The sequence below is a fragment of the Sitophilus oryzae genome, unplaced genomic scaffold (assembly GCF_002938485.1).
Source record: "Sitophilus oryzae breed Bouriz unplaced genomic scaffold, Soryzae_2.0 scaffold_381_pilon_pilon, whole genome shotgun sequence".
NCBI classification, from domain to species: Eukaryota; Metazoa; Arthropoda; class Insecta; order Coleoptera; family Curculionidae; genus Sitophilus; species Sitophilus oryzae.
In genome coordinates, this window is record NW_022146953.1 from 57,344 (window position 1) to 83,135 (window position 25,792).

General features: G+C 31.4%; 1 long non-coding RNA gene and 1 pseudogene across 1 annotated transcript; one reads left to right on the plus strand and one right to left on the minus strand.

Moving 5' to 3' along the window:
- Positions 1-25,792, plus strand: part of LOC115885378 — a 126,801-nt pseudogene that overhangs the window by 13,737 nt on the left and 87,272 nt on the right.
- Positions 1,193-2,763, minus strand: LOC115885379. The gene is made up of 2 exons (XR_004050717.1): positions 2,627-2,763; positions 1,193-1,377 (listed from the first exon to the last, which is right to left on the minus strand). It is a non-coding gene; the product is annotated as an uncharacterized LOC115885379 (long non-coding RNA).

Below are 25,792 nucleotides of genomic sequence, written 5' to 3' on the forward strand. Positions count from 1 at the left end.
CTAATTATTGCAAAATAAGAGGCCTAATAATTATGTGTTTAACAAAAAGTTTTAATTAAAAAACTCTAGGAATGTTGTGTATGTCTGGTTGCCTTACTTAGTATGGCTATTTATTTTTTATTTTTAAAAGAACATGTTTGCGAAAATATTAAAGAATAATGGTATTATAAAACCAAAAACATGGTTCAAAAATAAATTAATTTTTTTAAATCGATATGTCAAGTAACAGAATTTTGCTGCTAAATGTAGATTACTTATGAAGATACATATTATGGTTTTTGATGAAAGATTTTCAGTTTATTACTTCATTATTTAAAAAAATCTTAAATGAAAATAAATTTCTAGCAATATGTATTATAAAATTATCCAAAAATTCTTATAGTAAGTAAAATGTTAGTTAAATGTAAAAGTAGTAGGTACCATTTTTAAATTTTGGATAATTGTTTTTAAAGTATAACAGGTAAAAAATTAAGAGCAATATTTATACTCTTGAATTAAAATATGTGGGGATTCCAATATAAAAATTTAATTTAATAAATCTTAAACAAAAAGTGTATATCTGGTTGCAGGTTAACACGAGTCCTGTAATTTAAACGGAACTCTTGCTGGATTCCTAGAAATTATATGAATTTGAGAGAGTTAATTATTTAAAATTAAAGGAAATAACTATTATATTTAATAAGAGAGCAAATAAGGCAGTGAAAACTACCCTCATTAATAAAATTTGCAGGATAACAAACACTACTTTTATTTGCAAATATTGTGTTAGGCTGTTTTCAGATCATTTTAAAACTATAGGAAGAATTAAAGGATATCTGTGACAAACTAGAATAACAATAAATTTTGAACAAATCAGGTTACTAATCTAAATAGGACAATATAATAAATTAAGGACAGTATAGAACAAGGAGAAATCTTTTTCACATAAGGACACTGAAAAAGTCATAATTCAAAAATTATATTAAATAAACCAAATAATGTAAGAAATGATAATTAATGAATTTATTATCAGACATTTAAATTTAAAAATTAATTTTTTATTAATATAAACAAGTTATTTTAAAAAAGGTTAATGGTTTTTACGGTTGATACTAACCATTACAGGACAGGATCAAAGACAGCAGATCAGGATTTGACAGGATTTCGGATTAACAGGATTTTTTCAACGCCTACTATTCATGTTCACTAAGAAAACATTTTTTTTCTTTACTGAAACATTAAACTAGCTCCTCCGCCAAAAAGTAAGAATAACATTTTTTTTTTCTTTATTATTGTAACATTTTTTTTTAAATAAATAAATATGATGTCTTGATCAAACGCCGTCTTGATGTGTCTTCTGCAGGATAATGAAAAATAGAAGCATGAGCAACACCAGATCTGGAACAATACAAAGAAAATAACAGCATTAGAACGATTAAAATGACGTTAAAAAAAGACACAAGTACCAAGACTACCAGTAAATATTACTGAAGAACGACATTAGTAAAAATAAATCTGTACAATGCTCTACAATATCACAGTAAGGTGTTTTCCCTAACTCAAAACGCCATTAAACTCCCTAAGAAAAGCCCTAAAAATAAACACAAATATAAGAATTTTATCAAAAACTACACCATAGACTTAAAATAAAATTTTATTTTAAGTCTGTGGTTTACACCCTATAGTCTGTCCAACAAGAGAATTCCTGACAGTGACAATTATTGTCTCTGTCAAATGCATTTTCTGTCATTTTTTGGTTAACGTCTTCTGTCGAAATCTTCTCTGATTCGTAACACAGACTATAGAATAAATCATGGTCAAACAACCAATAACAACACTAAATCACACTAAATTTTATGACATTTTTTTATAAATTTAGAATTGATTGCCACAAATCTATTTCTCAAAAAGAAAGACTCCAAAATCATAAGTTTCAGTGTTGCAAGGATGCACTTTCACTCAAAAAAATACCAAAGAAAAAATATAAAATATTGAACACAGTGTTTTAAAGGCCAATGCTTGAAATTTATACAAAAAAAACTGCATACCAATTACAGAAAGAAAAAAATGAAACTCATGAGCTAAAATATAAAGTAACAGATATATAGAATTTTTTTATGTAGATTTCCATTCTTGATTTAAAATTTACCACCTTTTATTATGCTTTTCCAAGAGTAACAGAATTATAATTAATTTATTACTATGCCAATACATAAATTATTAGAAAATATCGAGACCATAGTTAATAATAACTAAAAATTGAGATACAGAGATTAAAACACCTTAAAACACAAAGAAGCTTATGAAGCATTTTAAAAAACAGACACTTTTGATAACCTTGACGAAAAATTAACCATTTTACTGGTAGGTAATTTTATAAAATAATTTATTTCGATAAATTAAGCACAATTAAGATTCATATCGCTCAAATTCCAGTTATTTCACTAAAAATACACAATTTCACTGGTAAAAACGGTATAAAAACACGAATATCTCATATATTTTATTATTAATTATTATTTAAGGGTTAATTATATTTATTTTGGTCAAGAGTTAGGGGCGGCCATGATACTCGACGGCCATCTTGACTTCCCCCAAGCCGCGAGAAAAAAACTTAGTTATTAAAGGAAAACTACAAAACACTCACCCAATTTGAGGGTCCCAAACCATCTCTGCCATGTTTGCGGACACAAAACACTTGTGTTCAGTAGTCGGGCATGATTAATTACCAAAATAAACGATGGTACTGATGGAGTAACCGGCGTACAAGCTCCACTATCAAGTGTTGGGGATCTAATGAGGTCACGATGGAATCAGGGGATGCGCGCTCACGTGACGCTAACGGCCAATCAGGAGTCGTCAATCTTCTTATGGGGATCTCCGTAACAGATTTATTTAAGGGTTTGTTTTATAAAAATACATTTTTCGGCAAATAAATGCTTGTGATTTAATATATAGACCCTAAAAAACGATATAAATGCAAAACCCAATGTTGGGAGTCGTTTTTAAGGCATATTTTTGGAAAAAATGTTTAACATGGAGGTCTCCATAAGAGATTTTCTAGCAACTTTTCTATATAAAAAATACATTTTGGACTAAAAAACCTTTGAAATATAAATTACAGGCCCTAAATTATAATACAAATACAAAACACAGTGTTGGTATTCATTATTTTAGTTATATTTCTCGAAAAATTATTTAACATGGCGATCCCCATAAGAGATTTTATTAATGGTTTTTTTTATATAAAAAATGCATTGGGCAGCAAAAAAATCTTTGATATATAAACTACAGGATCTAAAATATGATATAAATACAAAACACAGTGCTGTAATTGATTATTTCAGTTATAAATTTCGCCTGATTCTGAACTCCTCCAAATCATCTATACAGGGTGGTCCGAACTGTATTCCGGAAACTTCGGCAGCATATTCTGCAGATAAAAATAAGTAAAAAAAGTTCGAAATCAGTATGTCCTAAAATGCTTAGTTTCGGAGATACAGGGTGTAGAAGTTTCATTTTAATTTCGATTTTTTCCAAGTAAGTTATAAAGTAACGTCAATATTTGGATGAAAATTGGTGTTTGGGAGTTTTTTGATATGAGAAATTTGATTTTGATGTCAATATGACTCCTAATTGTAGAGGGCGCCAACTACATCTGTTTTAACTGTTTTGAAGAGTAATAACTTTTTGTCCGTACCTGTATAAAACTGCTGAGTAAAAAAATATATATTTACGATATTTTTTACGTAAAATAAGTATCTTGGTAAAAATCGCTACGAGTAATGGTTCTCGAGATATTTGGAATCAAAATTATCATTAATTTAAATTATTAATTTAAAAAAATAAAAACTTCCTCAATTAATATCTTGAGAACGGTTGCTCGTAGCGATTTTTACCAAGAGACATTTTTTACGTAAAAAGTCACGAAAATGTACATTTTTTGACTCAGTAGTTTTATACAGGTACGGACGAAAAGTTATTACTCTTCAAAACAGTTAAATCACATGTACGTGACGCCCCCTACAAATAGGAGTCATATTAACATCAAAATCAAATTTCGCATGTCAAAAAACTGCCAGACACCAATTTTCACCCAAATATTGACGTTAATTCAGAAATTATTTGGAAAAAATCGAAATAAAAATGAAACTTCCACACCCTGTATCTCCGAAACTATGCATTTTCGGGCATACATTTATACGAACTTTTTGACTTATTTTTATCTGCAGAATATGCTGCCGAAGTTTCCGCAATACAGTTCGGACCACCCTGTATTTCAAATTAATATAAGATGGAAATAGTTTTTTTTATCTTATATCTCTATTTCAAATACTTGTATCTGAAATAAGTAACAGCTCTGTATTTAAGTAATATTTAGAAAACAGTACTAAAACTATAAATTACAAAAACAAAAGTTCCCATGAAAACATAAACACGAAAAAAAAAATAAAACGGTTAAAAGCTCACTTTCCAACTTTCAGGCGTGGTGATATATCTTTTTCATCCCACCACCTCGTTTTAACAAGCAGAAATATATGTGTGAAATAGCCGAAAAAGACGACGGTATGACATATGAGATATCTCATTTTTTAACTGGCTTTTATTCGTAAACGCAATAAAAAAGGCCTTGAAGTGCAGCCATCCCTATAAAGTATAAAATATCGTTTACAAAATATTACAAAAATACATATAAATGTAATGGAGAAATTTTATTACATTTTAGTGTATACAAACATTGGCATAACCACAGGGGGACCGGGGGTGCCCCCCCCCCAGGTACTGCCGGACACCCCCCAGAGAAATCATGAATTATGACTCTTGGCTACGTATTAGTTTTTATTTGCTTGTGATGCAGTAAAAATTACGAAACCTTCTCTATGCACCTAACGATTTATGGACTATTCTAGAGATCTTTAGCTGTCGGTATAAAAGCCGGCGGCTGTGGCCTACAGAGGGCAGTTATAAATAGACGAATGCAGTTGACGCGCTGAAATTCAAAATAAATTCTTAGATATAAATCGTTTGTAAATAGTTCTATAAGTCTTTTATCGTTATTGTTTTTGTTAATTAGTGTTAAATAAATAGTGTTTAAATAAATTGTGACTTTCTATCCACACGGAACCGACGAAAAACGTAACATTAGTATGAAAATTTGGCGAAATACGTCAATTTACATATCATGGGGGGCAATTTTTGAGGCATTTGTTGACGTGTTACTTTCAACCATAAAATTTTATATACCAACCCCTATTTCTTTTACCACTTTTGTGTTTCTTATAGAATTCTACATAAACTGCATTATTTTTTTGAGAATTTTATAAGGAACACAAAAATGGTAAAAGAAATAGGGGTTGCCATTTAAAATTTCAGGAGTAGGTACCCTGGGGGTCAAGGGGTTGAAAGTAACACGACAACAAATGCCTCAAAAATTGTCCCCCTTGATATGTAAATTGACGTATTTAGCCAAATTTTCATACTATCATTGGTAGAGGTAATATTAAATACTGTTCGTTTTCAAATTGCCACCCTGTATAACCTATAGAGATCACCCGTTATTGACTTTGTTTTATATATTTAGATACAAAATTCTGTTAATTTTTCTAAGTAAAGATTAAAAAAATGCTGGAAAATATGTTTATTTCTATTTTGTAAATTAAATTTCACAACATAATTAAAGCAATATGTTTAAATTAAAAGAAAAAAAAAGCTTCAGCTAAGCTGACGATTTAATTTATGCATTAGGGTGTCATGAAGAAAATTAGTGATGATGTTAGGTAATTTATTATATTTTTAATAAAAATACACAGTGAAAAAAAAAACGTTTAACACGAAGGGTGTTGTTAGATTAAGTAATTTTCGCTGATAATCGATCATATAGGATGTTCAAAATTCAACGCCAAACTTTCTAAAATACAAAATATTTTTTTTCTATTTTCTTTAAACCGATCTCGCTGTATATTATTTTTTCAGTAGATGGAGAATTATAAAATGAACATTTTTTGTATTTAGAGTATTTTAAAATTTTTATCAAAGCAACCCAATGATTTTTCTCTCGTATTTTACCGTTGAAAGAGCCATATGAAATAAAACTGCCTGTATCTGCAAAACCATTCGAAATTTTGAAATACTTTAAATACAAAAAATGTTCATCTTTTAACTCTCCATCTAATAAATAAATAATATACAGGGTGTCCCATTAAAAAAAAATACAGAAAAGTTTTGCGTAGAATTTTGAACACCCTGTATGACTTAAGATTTATGATATTTATCGCAAAGTAAGTATAGACCATCTAAAGTAAATACCTACTTTTGGTTTCAGAACAGTTCTTGTATTTTTAATATTTTTTATTAAGAAAGGCTGAAAATATATATTTTTTATTTATTTGTTAATATCTCTGAAACTATCGAAATATATTTACTATATCTTAGGATTGTGCAAATTGGATCTCAAAGGAAACTAAAAATGCAATAATATACAGGGTGTTTCATTTAAAAAATATCATCCCGATCCACTCGCACTTTTTTGAGCCAAACAAAATTCCCAAGTTTTTTATTCTAGCAACTACAGATACCCGACGCACTATTGTCGGACCCTGTATATTCCGTTGCATGTGTCTTGGCTGTTTCCCGATTTGATTTCAATACGGAAAAATTCATTACTTTTCCGAATCAGAATTCCCAATATTCTCAAATTTAAATTGAACTCTGTCCCAACCGAGACCAATAAAAATGTACAGCATTTTTAAATAAATTTTATTATTGCCATTACGAATATAAAATGCCGAAATGGGACAAATTAAATATCGAAACCGCGTTCCCTTTGCTTTTATTATTTTGATTTATTCATCTTCGTTCGAATATTCCCAACGAAAATTTAATAAATAATATTGAAAAAGAGCGCTTTATTTGAAACAGGCAGAGACGATTAGAGAATTCAAAAATTCTGGTTTCGTGTTTACGTTGCTACTTCTAAATTAGGTGAACTCATTGAATGAAAGTACTAAAGAAAAAGTTTAGAAAGATTTTTTTTTCCTCAAAAAGTATGCAGAGTGGCTTTTTTTACAAGAAAGAAAAATTCCGAAGAAAGAAGAAATTCCGAAGAACTAGTTCCAATGTACTATTTCGACCCCGTATTGAAAAGAACTAGGTCCCGGTTTCTCACAAAGAACTAGTTCCTCAGGACCTATTCCGAGATCAAGGCTGTGACCGATATAAATAATAAAAATTAGCTACACTACGTCGGATCGGCCAGCGCGATCGCAGCCTCATGCTAGGCAGGAGTGGGGAGTGCCAGCCGTATATTATCGGATTCGGACCTAGAGGAACTAAATAAAAGACTAGTTTACGTACGGATCGGCCAGCGCGATAGTAGCCCGATGCTAGGCAAGAGTGGCGAGTGCCAGCCGTATGTTAGGAACTAGAGGAACTAATTAAAAGACTAGTTCACGGGAATCTATTCAGTCGGCAGATCCGAGATATAATACAAGGCGACGACGATGGATTCGGCCTTGTCTATTTCCACAGCCGGTGTAATTACCACAGAAAATTTTTATGGATACTGTTTTTCATTTTTAGTTTGTTCTTTGAATTAATCTTTTTTATCTGCAATAAAACTTATCTATATATTTTTAACAAACGCAATTACACGTCTCGTAATATTTCGTACATTATAAAAATTATACAGATCATACTTTGAATAGTTCTGACTGACAACGAAACCCATTAGCAACCAACGGGGATGTCAATGTTAGTCGGGAACTATTGTGAACTAAAGACCTAGTTCAAGGAACTATTCCTCTGGAGGAACTAGAACTAAGGAACTAGAATTCCCAGCTCTAAGTCGAAATATAAATAATTATTTCCTTTTCAAAATCTATATACGTAAATTTGTTCGTGTGTGCAAGTTAACGTCTGGAACTAAATAATAAACTTTTCGGTCGTGCGCGACACAACGTTCAGTAAATAATTAGTTCTGTTTATTTCTGCCCGGCCGACGCCGAATGCATGCAATTTAAACTTCCGGCGCCGGAGCTAGGATCGAAATTTGTTTAATTAGAGCAGGTAAAAAGGTTTTGGTAAGCAGCCAAGTCCGCGTCGGGGCTACTTCTAGCCCAATTAGCTAATGCATCTTGCATTCTCTGAGTCTCGAGAATTGTTTTTCGTAGGAATGCGACAGAGGTGTTTTAGACAAAGGAAGAACAAAAGTTTTTCTAAAAAAATTGAATATACACTTCCCCAATAAATTAAGGCACCACAAAAAAATAACCAAAAGTTTATGTTAAGTTTTTGTCAAAACCACTTATCCGATTTGGACGATTTTTTTTTTGAATGATAGGTTATTCTTTCCACAATGTTGCTATACTAACTGTATTTGGATAGGAACCCTTTTTATACTAATACCGGGTGTAGCAATTATAACGTGTTTTTTTAATAAAATTTGTGACACCCTGTAGAGTTGATCAGTTAAAGTATCAAGTTAAAATTGAAATCACATTTTAGCCTTCTCTTTTTTTTACATTTTGTTCTTTTATTTACTCCATTATCTTCCTTATTACACGAGAAACAACATTTTATAGGATGACATGATTTAATATTGGTTTTAATTAATATTTTTCCATTTTACTCACTAAAGTAAGTAACAAGCTATGGAAAAACACGGATTACCAGTAAATGTCAAATAGAGATGCTAGTTGTAGTCCATTAGTATCTCTGAGCTGAGTTTGAAGGGTCCGAGCTGTTACGAAACGTTGTCTTAATGTTGAGAGTTTTAAAAAACGTTCCTGAATCGGATTGGTTCTTCGATTCCTGCCTTGTCCCGGCCTGCGACAATTACTCCCAGTATCTCTATACCGTTGTATAACTCGTGAAATGGTTGAGTGAGTTACATTAAATCGTTCACCAATTCTTCGGTAGCTTCAACCTTCCTCAGACAATATTAATGCTTGAGCACATTCTTCGCCAGTAAGATTTCTTGTTTCACGTGCACGTTGCATATTTTTGATGCAATAAAAGGACGAAAACGACTGACACTGACAACAAGCATCTCTATTTGACATTTACTGGTAATCCGTCTTTTTCCATAGCCTGCTACTTACTTTAGTGAGTAAAATGGAAAAATGTTAATTAAAACCAATATTAAATCATGTCATCCTATAAAATGTTGTTTCTCGTGTAATAAGGAAGATAATGGAGTAAATAAAAAAACAAAATGTCAAAAAAAGAGAAGGCTAAAATGTGATTTCAATTTTAACTTGATACTGTAACTGATCAACTCTACAGGGTGTCACAAATTTTATTAAAAAAACACGTTATAATTGCTACACCCGGTATTAGTATAAAAAGGGTTCCTATCAAAATACAGTTAGTATAGCAACATTGTGGAAAGAATAACCTATCATTCAAAAAAATAATCGTCCAAATCGGATAAGTGGTTTTGACAAAAACTTCACTTAAACTTTTGGTTATTTTTTTGTGGTGCGTTAATTTATTGGGGAAGTGTATTATAATTTTGAATTATATTTTATCATAATTTAATTATCTATGATGCACTTTTAAGATGTTTTTATTGTCTATTACGCTGTATCCTTTATATTTAATTTTCTTTCTTCATTTGTGTAAAAATACCTAGCCAGTTTTACATAAAACTTTAAATGCCGAACGCTTATTTTGCTACTTTATTTTTGAAATGGACTCTTAAAGGAATAAAATGCTCACTGGGTCTTCAACTTTGTTGAACGACTGGGTATATTATACTACAAGAATTCATATAAATTACAGATTCTTCCTTATATTAAGTAATCGATTTATGTATTTAATTAGGAGTATTTCGCCAAAGAAGAAAATTGTAATACTGCTGCAGTCTTCAAAAAAGCTCTTACGCTATTTCATTTCTTTGATTTCCTGTTTAATCCTCAACTCCCCTAACTAGTTTATTACTTGGAAACAACACTTGGGACTCAGTGGCGTGACGAGATCTAGAAAAAGAATGGACGAAAACGACTTTCACTGAATAAGTAAATATAAGTAATAAAAGTCCAAATTTTATTCAGTCTAATAACAATTGTTTTTTTAGCCTAACTTAAAAACACCCTATGCAATAATTTCGTGTGTGAATTTTCCCAAAACATAATTTTACGGTCAGAACTATGTCTCCTGAGCATTTGGTTTTTTGGATCATGTCAATACATGCCTTGGTTAATTTTTAAGGGCGAAATAAACTCGCCATCAACAATTTGCAATTTTTTCAATGATCATTTCTTTTTGAAGCTGTTTTTCGATATGACAAGGCGGCTTTGGGAATTATTGTGAACTATAAACCACTATGAACTGTTCATTATGTTTTCGACGTTTGGGAAATGCCTGGCAGGAGGGTTGGAGGTTGCAAAGCGCTACCAGCTTCATTAAATGAACTTCGTTTGGTTCTTAAAGAAGAATGGGAAAACATATCGCAATATGATATACCGTGCTGGCAACTGTTACTTTTGGGTCGGCATTTACATGTGTGGAAGTAAATCGCATAGGGATCTTATTAAGTAGGAGTGAGAGAAATACGACCGACCGACGCGACGCGCGACGGTGTGCTGTTGCGGCGTTGCCGATACGCCTTTCCCTATCAAGTAAAGTAAAATCACGATCGCAAACCGCTTATTTTTAAAAGACTCGTTTTTCAAGAGATAACTAGATAAAATCATTAGCCATGTTTCTGAGCATCTGAAATGGAATTATAAGGATATCGTTAGGGTGTCATTTTTTTTATAACGACAAAACGTCAGTAATCGCGATAATTTAAAAACTGAAGAACAACTTTAGATATTGAAACTTTTTTTTATTTTCAAGATCGGATATTTTACAATATGTTTACATAAGAAAAATTCGATAAGGTTGTTTTTTCCATTCAAAAATTGTAAACAATCCATCTATTTACTTTTAGAGCATAGCAATTTTCAGCAATCGTGTAATTTTTTTATTGATAAAGATTTTCACATACTGTCTACAAAGAAAATACAGCAGAAATATTAACAAAGTTCTTGAAAAAACTACAATCTATTATTTCTAATAGTTTTCGAGATATCGATTTTTGAATTCAGAGTTCTAATAGCGCGACCACTATCGAACACCCACTCAATTCCACTTATTTTTACCAAAAATGCAAGTGTTTCTAGCACTTAAAAAAATTCAAGCTATAGGGAAAATTACAACGATTCGTTAATAAATAAACAAATCAAGTATCACGAGACGTAATTAAATCGTGAAGCTGAACGCATGACGTACACCTTTCCCTAGAACTTTAAGTACTGACAGAGGTATTGATTGGGTCGACCGGTCAACTGCGACAAATCTGCTATACGTCTCTTGGCGATGTGCACAGTTTCTCGGTTTATTTCATACGTTTGGCAACGTGTTTACTGTCCTCTCTTTGTTCAGTACATTATAAACGCATTGTACTCTTACATACGGAAATCTCGACCTAAGACTAACCTTTGCCAGCCCTTAGTATGCAGCCTCAATGACAGTATGAACGGACGGGACGTATACAGGCAGCTATAACAGCTAAGGGAAGCAATACAATGTATTAAGTTATTTTTTACATTTTTTTTCTGTTTGTATACTTGATTATTACTGATGTTTTCTTTAGTATCGTTAGTTCTGTTATCGTTATTAATGTTTATTAAAACCAGGACTGGATCTTTAGTATTTAACGTTTATTTTAAATTTAGTATACAGTAACCAATGCAGCGTAATATGTTACTACAAACCATCTCAAAGCCATATTAAAAAATTACATCAAAAAGTAATGATAATTGAAAAAATTACAAATTGATCGTAATCAGTTCATTTCGCTCTTAAAAATCAACCAAAGCATGTATTGACATGAATCAAAAAACAAAATGCTCAGGAGTCGTGGTTCTGAGCGTAGAATTATATTTTAGGAAAATACACACACGAAATTATTGCGCAGGGTGTTTTAAAGCTAGGGTAAAAAAACAACCCCTCGATTAACCCTGTATAATATGCCAAATACTAAAGTTTATAAAAAAAGGAGTTAACGAATTAAAGTTGATATAATTATATACAGTTTGCTGAAAAATTCATGAAAATAGGGTTAGAAACAAGAGAAATATACCACTTTAAAATTGATCAAAAATTTCTCCGTTGCGTTTTTTTTGCATCTGAGTGTATAATAAAGGTGCTCTTTTAAACAATCATATTCTAACTTTGTTTTGACGTTACGCCACTGGTAAAAACCTGTTTTTTCTCCCTCGAGAGGATGTAGAAGCGGAGATCAGATAATTATTTCATCTCGTTTAGTCCTTATTTCCGTGCGCGCCGGTGTTTTTGATTCCCCATTCGACGAAAGGGGAGCAAAAATGGCGGAAAATAGAAGAAAAACATCGCTAGAGCGCTACCCGATCACTTTTCTTTAATCTCTGCAGAGAGAAATGGATTTTGAAACGTACGCTGACCAGAATTTAAAGATTACCAAATATATTTTCGATGCATATTATCTTTTCCTTCGTTTCTTAGCCTCAATCTACTGAGGTGTCTCACAATGTACCGTTTGTGTCCGGGAAGGGATCATAGTTTCATAGTTGTCGATTTTCGAAAGAAATCAGTACATGTATATTATTTCGTATATTTTGAATTTTATTGATTTTTTGGAAAGCACTGTTCATTAAAATGTTGTATCCTATGTTATAGGGCTTGTTTCTTTCTACAATTTCCTGTCTCATAATGTACCGTTTGTGTCGGGGAAGGGATCATAGTTTCATAGTTGTCGATTTTCGAAAGAATTCAGTACATGTATATTATTTCGTATATTTTTTATTTTATTGATTTTATGGAAAGCACTGTTCATTAAAATGTTGTATCGTATGTTATAGGGCTTGTTTCTCTCTACAATTTCCTGTCTCACAATGTACCGTTTGTGTCGGGGAAGGGATCATAGTTTCATAGTTGTCGATTTTCGAAAGAATTTAGTACATGTATATTATTTCGTATACTTTTCATTTTATTGATTTTATGGAAAGCACTGTTCATTAAAATGTTGTATCCTATGTTATAGCGCTTGTTTCTCTCTACAATTTCCTGTCTGACAATGTACCGTTTGTGTCCGGCAAGGGATCATAGTTTCATAGTTGTCGATTTCCGAAAGAAATCAGTACATGTATATTATTTCGTATATTTTTTGTTTTATTCATTTTTTGGAAAGCAATGTTCATTAAAATGTTGTATCCTATGTTATAGGGCTTGTTTCTCTCTACAATTCTACAATATTAAAGTTAGCCAGCTGTAAAAAAATGTTAATTAAATTAATTCCAATATATTAATTAACCGGTTAATATTAAATATAATTTTTGTTGCAGTAAATTATGCACGAAATATACAAAATGCTTGTTTTCAATTAGGCCAAAAGCACCGTAACTATGAGTAAATTAAAACATTACCGCTGTTCCAAATTTGGACTGTTATAAGCAATGTTTTGACACAGTACGCATTAAAATGTTTATTTGTAGAATATTTACTGCCTAGATCGGTTTCATAATTGTTGCATTAATAATTTTGCAAAACGCAGCTAATTAAATAAACTAATTAAATTTAAACCGACGCGACGATCCTAATGAGAATACTATACAGAGCGTTACATAAAAATGATATTACAAAATTTATTTAACCCTTTATAAGTTGATGGTCGCTATATCGACCACTTTTGGCGCGAAAAGTTAACGTAAGCGGTTGAATATTCGACCAGTGAGCATTGGTAACACTGAGTTCGCTGTGTATCATATATGTAGGTAATAATTATCGTCTAAGTATTTTCTATGCAAATTTTGTGGGATAAAAATTTAAAAATATAGAAACAAATGTATCTGTGACGTTAATTTCTTTTTATTTAGTGCACCAAATTTGATGATATTTCCTAAAATCGTTAACACATCCTGTATATTTTCGATCATTTCTCAATAGGATGCGAGTTTCTGGAAAAATAAAATTTTATTTATTTGATATGGGTATATTTTTGAGTAGAGAGCAGAACAGAGATAATCAAAATAAACTTGCCCTTTTTTCTTACATTGGATGATACATACAGTTTATACATTATATACATTAGATCATTACATATTATCTATTTGCTTTAACAGTCTCTGCTTGACTATCGGATAAGATGTTCAAACAAGAACCTTAAGAATGACGATCTTTTTATTAAAAAAAATTGTTTTAAAATGCTTCTTTTGTACGTAAACATTTTACATAATAAATGAAGATATTAGTATATGAATCTAATGAAAACAGTATCTCCTTTTCTATAAAATATCAGGGTTTAATGTTTAGTTTAAAGCCCTTATATCCAACTTTTTTTATCTATCCAAGTAAAACACGCTCCTAAGAGGGTATAAACGATGCTAAACCTTTTATGCTGCGGAGTTTAAGGTTTTGTACGATTTATTTTATGCTTTAGTGCCAAGAATTGCCGCCCTCCTTTTTCGCAAAAATAAAACACCCTTTCTTTACTTTTGTATGTTTCCGAAACAATAGAGATATTTTTTTTACTCTACCTACACATTTATCGCCTTATTTTTTATCCAAGAAAATATAAAAAGATATACTGTGTGAATTTTGAAGAAGGTATTTTTTTTAATTCTTCATATTATGAATAACAAGTACTTAATTCTGTGAATTACGTGATTTTTTAATAAATAAAATTTTCTTTTGAAGTAGCTTTGTAGTAGTTTTTTGATTTTTTAAATATTCAAGAGTTTTATACATATTATTTTTAAAATTTAAGGTTCCCGTTGGGGTAGAGGCAAGGTAGAGGTACAGCTCTCGTCTACCAATCCAAAGGTTGACGATTCGAATCCTACAGCCCAACTATTTTTAATAAAATAAAAATAGTTTGGGTACCTAGGTCGACTCAGCCTTAAATTAGTACTTGGGATTCAGAATCCTGAGGGAATAATAGGCGGTTGAAGCGTAGTCAGATGATATCACGTGTGGAAAAAGGTTAAAATCAGATGACATCACCTGTGGAAAATCTTAAAGGAAGTGGGGGTACCGCAACACCTTATTTCACTTATCATTCAGTTGTATCAGCACACTACAGGATCAGTTAGAATACTGGATTCAGCTTCAAAGGAAATTTCCCTTGAACAAGGAGTCAGACAGGGGTGTATATTGTCTCCTCAACTATTTAACATGTACGGAGAATACATAATGAGAAGGTCGCTAGAAACATGGGAAGGAGGCATTTCAATAAATGACCAAAAAATAAATAATCTACGCTTTGAAGATGATACAGAACTACTCGCTAACAGTCAAGAAGAGTTAATCAATTTAGTAAATAGGGTAGAAAACGAAAGCAATCGGCTCGGTCTGGAACTAAATACGCAAAAAATCAAAATTATGATAGTTGATAGGCACCATAACAACCATCCAAATATAAGTCATATCGACCGCTTTGAAGTCGTTAAGTCATACGTGGGATCACTATTGACAAATACAGGCACATCGGAAGAAGAGGTGAAGCGTAGGTGCAACATGGCAAAGGTAGCTGTTGGGAGACTGACCAAGATCTGGAAAGACCGCCAGATTTCAAGAGCCACCAAAAACCGGCTAGTCAACTGTTTGGTACTTCCAATATTGACGTATGGCTGCGAATCGTGGACTCTCAGGCAGGCGGAACGTAAGAAGATCGATGCTACCGAGATGTATTGTTATAGACGTATGCTCCGTATCCCATGGACTGAACGCCGTACAAACGTTTCCACTATAAATGAACTTAATATTACTAACACACAGGCTTTCCTGTAAAATCCGACTAAAACAACTAAAATATTTTGGACATATAATGAGGAAAAGTCCGGACAATATGGAAGGACTCATAATTCAAGGCAATGTGGAGGGACGTAGACCACGTGGCCGCTCTCCAACTCGATGGATAGACCAGATCACGACTAGCTGTAGCAAGCCAATGCACGATGTCATCGAGATGACAAAAGACAGAGGCGCATGGAGAAAAATCATCCATGATGTTACGCTGACCACTACACTCCCTAATGGGGGTCAGGACTGAAGAGAGAAAGAGAGAAGCGTAGTGCTAGCCACATAATCTTCCTTGTATACCGAACTGCTACTTCCAAGGCGTTAAACGCCATACTAAGGGCTGGCAAACGTTAGTCTTGGGTCGAGATTTCCGTATGTAAGAAGAGTACAATGCGTTTATAATGTACTGAACAAAGAGAGAACAGAAACACGTTGCCAAACGTATGAAATAAACTGAGCAAATTGCTAAGAGACGTGAAAAGGTCGACCCAATCAGTACCTCTGTCAGTACTTAAAGTTTTAGGAAAAGCTGTATATCATGCGTTCAGCTTCACGATTTAATTACGTCTCTTGACAATTTATTTGTTTATTTATTAACGAGTCGTTGTAATTTTCTCTATAGCTTAAAAAATTTTAAGTACAAGTTAGAAACACTAGCATTTTTGGTAAAAATGAGTGGAATTGAGTTAGTGTTCGACAGGGGTCGCGCTATTACGAGCCCTAACAACTATATGTTATAATTCAAACATTACAATATGATCTAGACAATTTTACTATATTTTTATAACTTTGCAAACAAATCACTTTTGATAATAGCTTATTTTGACAAAATCAAGCCAAATTTGCTGACAACTATATATTGGGACAGCACAACAAGAAATTTGTTTAATACGGAGTTACATCACCTTTCGCCTTAACAACTGCCTGAACTCTTAATGGCATTGTATTTACCAAAGATTGGCACATTTGAGGAGAAAAATTATCCCAAATTTCCTGCAATTTTGTCCGCAAATCAAAAATTGTTTGTTGAGGGTGGTTTCTTAAATATTGCTTCATTTTCTGCCACACAGTTTCTATAACATTGAGGCCCGGACTACTTGAAGGATGGGATAGAACTTTTATATTATTATTACCGAACCAATTTTTAGTTGATCTTGCTGAATGGCACGATCTTGTTGGAAAATATAGTCTTCGTTTGGAAACAATTCTTGAGCACTAGGCAAAAGTGAGGTCTCAAGAATATGTTGATATTTTTGGGCGTTAACAGTGCCATCTATAAAATTTAATTTGCCCAAACCTCTTGCTGACATGCAACCCCAAACCATAATCCCCTTAAGAAATTTAACAACCCTCTTTAAGCAATCTTTATGAAATTCTTCTGCTTTATTTCGTATTATTCGTTTTCGATGATCTCCAACGCAAACATCAAATTTAGACTCATCGCTAAATATGACATTATTCCAATCATTTTGTGTCCACGATAATTTAGATTTTGCCCAATTGTAGCAAATTTTTCTTTTGAATTTCTGTCACTAGCGGTTTTTCTTTGGCCTAAATACGAATTTGTATCAATAATCTTCAGGTAATTGATTCTCCACACAAAATAAAGTTTACCTTGTAAAACCCCAGACCGGATTTGTGGATATATTTTCGGCAACATTCTCTTGATATATTGAAACCAGTTACAGTATTCCATTTAACTGTTACTTTGCGAAGAGTACTTCTTCTCGCAGACTTGCAAATTTTTACTAAATTTCGTAAATCTCTCTGAGACACAACTTTTGGTCTTCCCGAACTTTTACCCCTAACTTAACATTGGCAGATTCGCCGTATTTTTTTATTATATTAAAGACCGTGGTTTTTGGAATACTTAAATCATCAGAAATTTTTCGAATTGTTTTTCCCGTACTGTATTGACGATTTATAATTTCGCGTAGTTTTTGATTTGTAGCTTTTCCACGCACCATTACTTTGGATTAAATTAACAAAGTTGAAAATTAAAAAAAATAAAATTTCTTACAGTAAATCTCACTACTCAAAGTATCGAGTCACTTACAAGCTGTCAATGCTGAAGTAAACAGTTTGCGACATTTGTGACGTTTATAGCAAAGCCGCCTATGATGATTATTTATAAATACTTGTCCCAACATTTAGTTGTCAGCAAATTTGTCCTTTTATGAACAAAATCCGCTACTGTAAATATGGATTGATTTACAAATTCATAAAAATATTGTCAAGTTGTTTAGGATATATGGCTATGTTTATATTTAAAAAATTAAACATATATTTTTCAGTCATTTTGAAAAACCAGGGCAATAATTCCATAATATGACCTTGTCTCAACATATAGTTGTTAGGGCTCGTAGAACTCTGAATTCAAAAATCAACATTTCGAAATCTCGTAGAACTTTCTTAACATTTCTGCTATATTTTCTTCGCAGACCGTATGTGAAAATCTTTATAAATAAAAAAGTTATACGATTGCTGAAAAGTACTATACACTAAAAGTAAACGAATGGGTTGTTTAAAATTTTCCAATGGAAAAAAACAACCGTATATCGAATTTTTCTCATTTAAACATATTGTAAAAGATCCGATCTTCACAATAAAAAAAGTTTCAATATCTAAAGTGGTTCTTAAGTTATGGCGTGTTATGTGTTAAAAAGTTGAGTTTTAAATTATCGCGTACCACGTTCTCCCGTTCTAAAATTCTCCCATTCCAGGGGAAGTATTCGAAGCTTCGGCAACAGCGATCGTCCCTAGCAAATTGGCTCGTTAAAAAGTTTTCGTTATTTTGATGAATTCACACGCACATACAGAGCTGACGCTGACGTAAAACAAAGAGCCTTTATCCAAACCCAATTACCCCGTCCAAGGCTGAACTGAAAAGTTAAATTTCGTGCTTTTAGACAATCTGGCAAAGTTGTAATTTTGTTTGCAAGTTATCTCGAGGGCGAGCCGAAGAATTCCTTGGTAAAATTACCGTTCAGGAGGATTTAGATTGTTTTAAGACCAGCATACAGTTAGTTGTTTCGATGGATTTATTTATACGTATACAGGGTGTAAAACAACAAGTGTGTCAATCTTTATTGGGCGGTTTTGTATTTGTAACTATACAGGGTTGTTCACCACATACGACACGGAGTATTGTAGCTAAACGATTAGATTTTTACAAATTGTAAGTTTTGGGTTCGTTGAAGGTCTATTAGAGCTACAATTTAAAAATATTTTTACAAGATACAGAGTGTCCCAAATAAGTAAAAAATATTATAGTTGTATTTTTTTAAATGGAACATCCTGTATATTATTCTATTTTTGGATTCTACGATTGAAATAAAGGTAAATTTGATTAAGGTTAATCATAGAATCCTGAAATATAGAGTTATGTAAAAATTAATATTAAACTACAAACTCTTTAAAATGCGATTTAAATACATTTCTATGAAAATACATACATACATAAATGGTGTCAGTGATTTAAAAAGAGATATCGTTCATAAAATCATCCGTCAAATTGCAACAGATGCTCTTGAACGTAACTATCAAGAGGATATTACCAGATTTCAACAAAATATTTTTTTATTCATTTTTTATTTTATGTTATCTTTTGTCAAGCTTTTTCTACATACAAAATAAATATTTATTTAGTATATTTATGTTTTTGGAAATAATAAATTAGTTAAGTTTAAATAAAAAAAAAACATTTTTTTTGTCTTTTAATACGCCTGAAAAGGCTCTATAACTTAGAAAAAAAACTTAATCTACTAACGACCAAGAAAAAACACACTTTGGTAAGAAATAAGACCAGAAAGTAGAGCTAAATTGACCAGAGAAACTTAATTACTGTTCAAATCGTATGGCTCCTTTTAGGAAAACTGTCTTGTAAAAATTCTTTTTACCCTCAATGTGTTTTTTTTACTTTCAAATTCAAGCTGTATGAACGTGTGTGGAATAAGATTTTCCGAAATAAATTTAAACATATCTCTACCTTTTTCTTACTAATCTTATAAATAGCTTATGCAGAAGACACTTAAAAAGATTTACTGATAAATAAATAAATAAATAAATGTCTTTATTGTCAAAAAAATTACAATTTGTAGACAAAGGTAAAATAAACAAACAAAGTAAACAAACAAACAAACAAAAGAGAATACAAAACATTATACAAATAATATTGTTAGTCTTATTGATTAAAATAAACATTTATAAATGTTTACAATGTCAAAGAATAAAAAAATAAAAATAAGATTCAAAAATATTTAGTAAGTTTATAGTAAATGTAGTAATAGGAAACATTAGACCAGTATTTACAAGATCAAATTCGATTATCAAAATATAAGTCATTTACATCGTAGAAAGCCTTGTCTAGTAAATAAGATTTCAATGCTTTGCGAAATGAAGGAAATGATGTTATGGATTTGATTTCAAATGGCAGGTGATTGTGCATTTTTTTCGAGTTGTATAATATTGAACTTTTAACTAACTCTGAGCGTGAGGTAGGTAGATAAAGATCTTGCTCCGCGTTCCTGATTGGATAAGTGTGAGATAGCCTTTCTTGAGGAGCTGATACATGCTTACGTATTAGGCAAAAGGATTCAAATATAAATAAGGAAGGAAGAGTTAATATTTTTAATTTTTTAAAAAAGTTCTGGCAATGAGTTCTGCTGTTTAGTCTCAGTGATAAAAAAATATACACCATGCAAGCTTTTTGAAGCTAAAATATTTCAATTTATTGAGTTCTAACCATATGGTTCGTTACATTGATAATAAATAACCATCTGTTTTTTTTTTAATTGAAATGTCATAACTTTATGAAAAATATGATTAATAAATCGAAAAACTATTGAGAGAAGTATGAGGGAAAACGCAAATTTTCAGGGAAATTGAAGTAAAAACGCATTTACATTGAGCTTTACGATTTTTTGACGTATATAGGCAAAAAATGTTCAATTCAACTGAAAAACGAGAACCAACCCGAAAACCAAATTAGTTTGAAAACGTTAAAAACGAAAATATGTGTTACAGTTCAGTAAAATTTAATTTACCAATCCTTTTTGAGTAATATTTTCGTAAAAAAACTATATTTTTTATGATTTAATTACCAATGTGAATTTTTACTACAGTTCATACCAAACAAACTTTTAGTGACGTGATTAAGCTTGACCGGCATCACAGCGTTGCCCAGTTTTATATATTTTCTTTTAATCGAAATATTTTAGGAAACAAAAACAAATTAATTATAAATATATAAACAGTTATTATTTACATCAACAAAACTCACCTACTTGTCAGCACTTAGGAGACATAAAAGGCTATTACTACCGCTTTGCCGTTCAAAATATTCGAATAAGGTTGCGATAAATTTTTTACGGCTATTAAGCTATCTTCGCACTAAAAGAGGTTCTAAAAAGAACAATGTTCGACTGCATGGTCTGCTAGTAAAAAAAATTGAGCTTAAAATTTTACAACACCATTTATTTAAATCAAAAACTTTGAAAATAAATAAGGAAATAAATAAATAAAGTTAACTAATTTGGCAAAAACAGATAAACAATGTTCAGATAATTTAACAGTAATTATCTAAAAAATTATGCTTCTTCCTTTTTTGCCTTTGCATGGTTTTTCTTGATGTTTAATTCTTTTATTCAACACAAATGTTCATTTTCCTTCTGTTATTTTAATGTATTTTCTCTCAAATCGAGAAAAACTCTTACATTTCCTCAGGAATTTCAATTCTTATATCCTATTTCCTGTAAAAAAAATTATATAATTTTCATTTTGATTTTGATACAAAATTTCAACAGAAATTCACATACTCCCTGTATATGACTTACCTATCTTTTTTTTGGAGTGATAAAAATAATTTTCTTGTCTTTAAAGACAACTAATTCAAATAATATATAATATTAATTAAAGTTTTTGAATTAAATTAACTTTTACAATGAGTTAAGTACCAATGTCTATTAAAGAAATTATATGTTTTAGGAAATAGTTCCTATTAGCGCCCTCTACAGTAGACATTGAACAATACAGGAAGGAATCTAAATCTTGTATCGATCAATATAACAGGAAATATGCCCATACTTCCATAGATGGCGCTACCGTCTGGCTGTATAATGGGTTACCTAACTGTAAAAATAAAATATTATTGATCGAAGTTTACAGGAAGCTACAGTAATAAAAAAGGCGCCTTCTATATTATAAAGAAAATATTTTTTTTAAGTTTAGTATAGATTTTTAATTAAGTACACAAGATTCTATAAGATGGCCTCCTAACATGTCTTTTTCTATTTTTATACTTAAAAAAATATATTTTTATCAAGGCTGGTCTATACAGGGTGAGTCATAAATAAATGCAAATATTTTTAGGGGTAGTATATATTTCGACCCCAAAAACACGTTTATAAGGTTTTTTTGCGAAAAAAAAAATAAAAATTTGGAATTTTTTTAAAAAAAATTTCGAAATTTCTTAGTTTTTAGTTAAAAAATAGAATTTGTTGATAATATGGCAACATAGGTAGTAGATTAAATTTACAAGAAAGAAAATCCAGAAAAGACCCAGTGGTTCTCAAAATTTAAGCACTAAATCAATTTTTGGAAATTTTAAAAGTAAAATATCTCTGTTTTTTTAGATTTATTTAAAAAAAAAGAAAAAATATGTTGCTTTCATCGAGATCTACCAGCCCCGAAAATATTTGTGTACTTATTTAAGATTCACCTCGTATATGATAACCATTTTCTTTGAATTACTCTATTATTATCTTCCATAGGTCTGATTGAAAGTTTCTTAATCTACAGGGACTTTCACATAATATACTTTCGTTGGAAAGGCTATATATTACTGATACTATTCTAAAATAGTTTGATTCAAGTTTTATTGTTTCAAAAATAGGAAACATTTATTTGTTATATTAGCATAGTCTCCTCTATGTTATACTGACGATGCCAATACACTGTATACACTTCTGAGCTAAGAGTTATTTACTTTGCTGGCTGAAGTTGACAATATAGGCAAATACACAATGATATAAATGCTCTGAAACCCATAAATCAACTCACTAATGAAGTTAATTTCGGGCTGGAACCTCCGATTGGTGTTGCGGTTGCACTTAGACGACAGTACATAAATCCTACAGATTTACAGTGGTTTAAACGGCAAAACCGATGATTAAAATCATTTTGAAACGGCCAGAATTATGCCTGGTTTGATTTAAGACGTAGAGATAAGAAATAGAGTTATTTTTCGTTCATTTTCTTCGTGTATTAACACTTTTTTATAGTTACACAACCTTTCTTGCAACTTTAAATCAATGTTTCTTTAATTAATGTTCAGATTAATAATCAAACATAAATATTTAATGCTTTTAAATATACAGAAAGAAGTAATAACACTTCCATTGTTAGGAATATAAAAAGAAAAAGAAACACTTAAAATTGAAGAAAAGGGAATCATAGAATTATCAGTTATGTAATTTTTTTCTTTCCTATAACTATTTGGTTCAGATTTCCTATTTCTCGAGTTTTGATTCAGAGTTTCCTATACCTATTTGGTTCAGATTTTGAATAAAAAGCGATTTTTCAATAAAATTGTAATCAAGATGGCTGGTGTCGCCATGGCAATTTTCTAGTGACACTTAGTAGCTATTTTCAAAATCGACATTAGTTTATGGACTTTATCAAAATTTATAACAGGTTATTTTTATTTAATTTACCTACAATAAAGTTAATAAGTATAATATCGGTAGATTTTTACAGAAATCCTAATTGGGCATCTTTATCAATCACATTAAATACAGTTTCTAATCTTTAATCCTATCCCGAACAAAATGTAATTTTTCGAATATTAATGCCAATGTTTTTGTCACCATCCACCTCCCTATTATTTGCGGCGCAGTTTACAGCGATAAATTTGAACTAAGCGTTTTACTCTCCAGCGCTCTAATTTTGCCGAATTCCGTTGGAACAATAATAATTCGAAAAACGGGCAAAAGAGCAGCCTAGCACAAAGGGCACCCCGCTCGGTAGGTTGGCGCTCAAGAGCAAAACAAAGATGTGACGAAGTGGAGCGGTTTTGGAACGGGATAGACGGCACTCGTGTGCATCCAGTTCACGCTCTACATATGTGTTTAACGTTTAAGGAAAAGGTTTTTAAGGGGTTTTGACAATTACAGTATTTAAAGTAATTATTAATGCCTTCTATATGGGTTAAGCGTATGAATAGCTTTTAGCTAAACTTTGTTCTTATGATAATATGGTTAAATAATAGTATTTTGTTTTATTAGGAGTAAAAACGACACTTTTCGTGACCAGGCCGTATGTACGTTACTGATGTACGTTACTGACATACCAGGCCAGGCACAAAAAGTTATTTTTACTCCAAAATGAACATGATATACAGACAGGGTGGTCCGAACTGTATTCCGGAAAATTTGGCAGCCTATTTTGCAGATAAAAATAAGTAAAAAAGTTCGTATAAATGTTTTTTCTAAAATGCTTAGTTTCGGAGATACAGGGTGTAGAAGTCTCATTTTTATTTCGATTTTTTCAAATAATTTCTGAAGTAAGATCAATATTTGGATGAAAATTGGTGTCTGGGAGTTTTTCGACATTTGAAATTTGATTTTGATGTCAATATGACTCCTGCGTGTAGAGGGCGTCACCTACATATTTTTGAACTGGTTTGAAAAGTAATAAAGTCTCTTGGTAAAAATCGCTACGAGTAATGGTTCTCGAGGTATTTGAAATCGAAATTATCAATAAATGACATAAATTAAACATGTTGACTAAATAGTTATTAGACTGAAATCATAAATTTGAAATGTTTTTGTGCCAAATGATCAACAAAAACTGTTTTTCATCATTTTTTTGTAGAAAAATTTATGATTCATTTCAAAAATTAAAAATATCGTAGTTTTAGGAAAAATAAAATGCACTGTATATATAACATACTATACTCTATTTCAATATAATTAGTTTTAAAAGGACATACACATTATAAAGTATTTCCAATTAAAAAAAACAAAGTTTACATATTCTGATAAAATAGTTATATATTTTCCTAAACTTAGGTACTCTATTCAACTAAATAGTCTCTATAACTCCGATAAATTGATAATTTATAGAGTTTAGATCGTTTCAAAGGAGTACGTGTACTAAACAAAGCAAATAATAGGAACTGCGCTTACTCCTCATTAATTATCCGGCTGAATACAAATACTTTCCAAATGGGTGTTTCTATTGCTAAAGCTTAATAATTGTATTCAAAGGAACGCCTATTATCCTTAGAAGAATTTAAAATATCAATATAAAGAGGTGTAACTAATTAGAAAACATAATAACCTTGTCCTTAACCATGAAAACAACACCAATATGGAAGCATTAAACACAATACCTCAGTATAACAGCCTCGATGTATTAGACATCCCAATAACAGAACAAGAAATAAAGACCTCCATAAAACAGCTTAAAAACAACAAATCAGCTGGCTGTGACGATATTCCGGCGGAAATCTATAAGTGTGCAAGTAAAGAACTTGTTGGTCATCTTAAGGCTCTCTTTGATGTCGTATGGGAAAGCGGAAAGGTACCTCAGGATTTTCGCAATGCGAATATAGTGAATATATTTAAGAACAAAGGAAGTGCATCAGACTGCGGAAATTACCGGGGAATTTCGCTATTGGCTATCGGCGGAAAAATTCTTGCAAAAATAATGTCAAACCGCCTGCACCCATATATAGAAAAAATCTTTCCAGAATCGCAAACGGGTTTTCGTACCAATCGCGGCACCGTCGATTCCATATTTTCCATCCGTCAATTACAGGAAAAAGTAAAAGAGCAGCAGTCTAAACTTTATGTTGCCTTCATCGATCTAACAAAAGCATTCGACTCTGTGAACAGAGATGCGCCTTGGGCAATTATGAAAAAGTTCGGAGTACCCAACAAATTTCTTACAGTGTGTAAAAGCCTCCATAACAACAAGTCAAGAGTGTCAC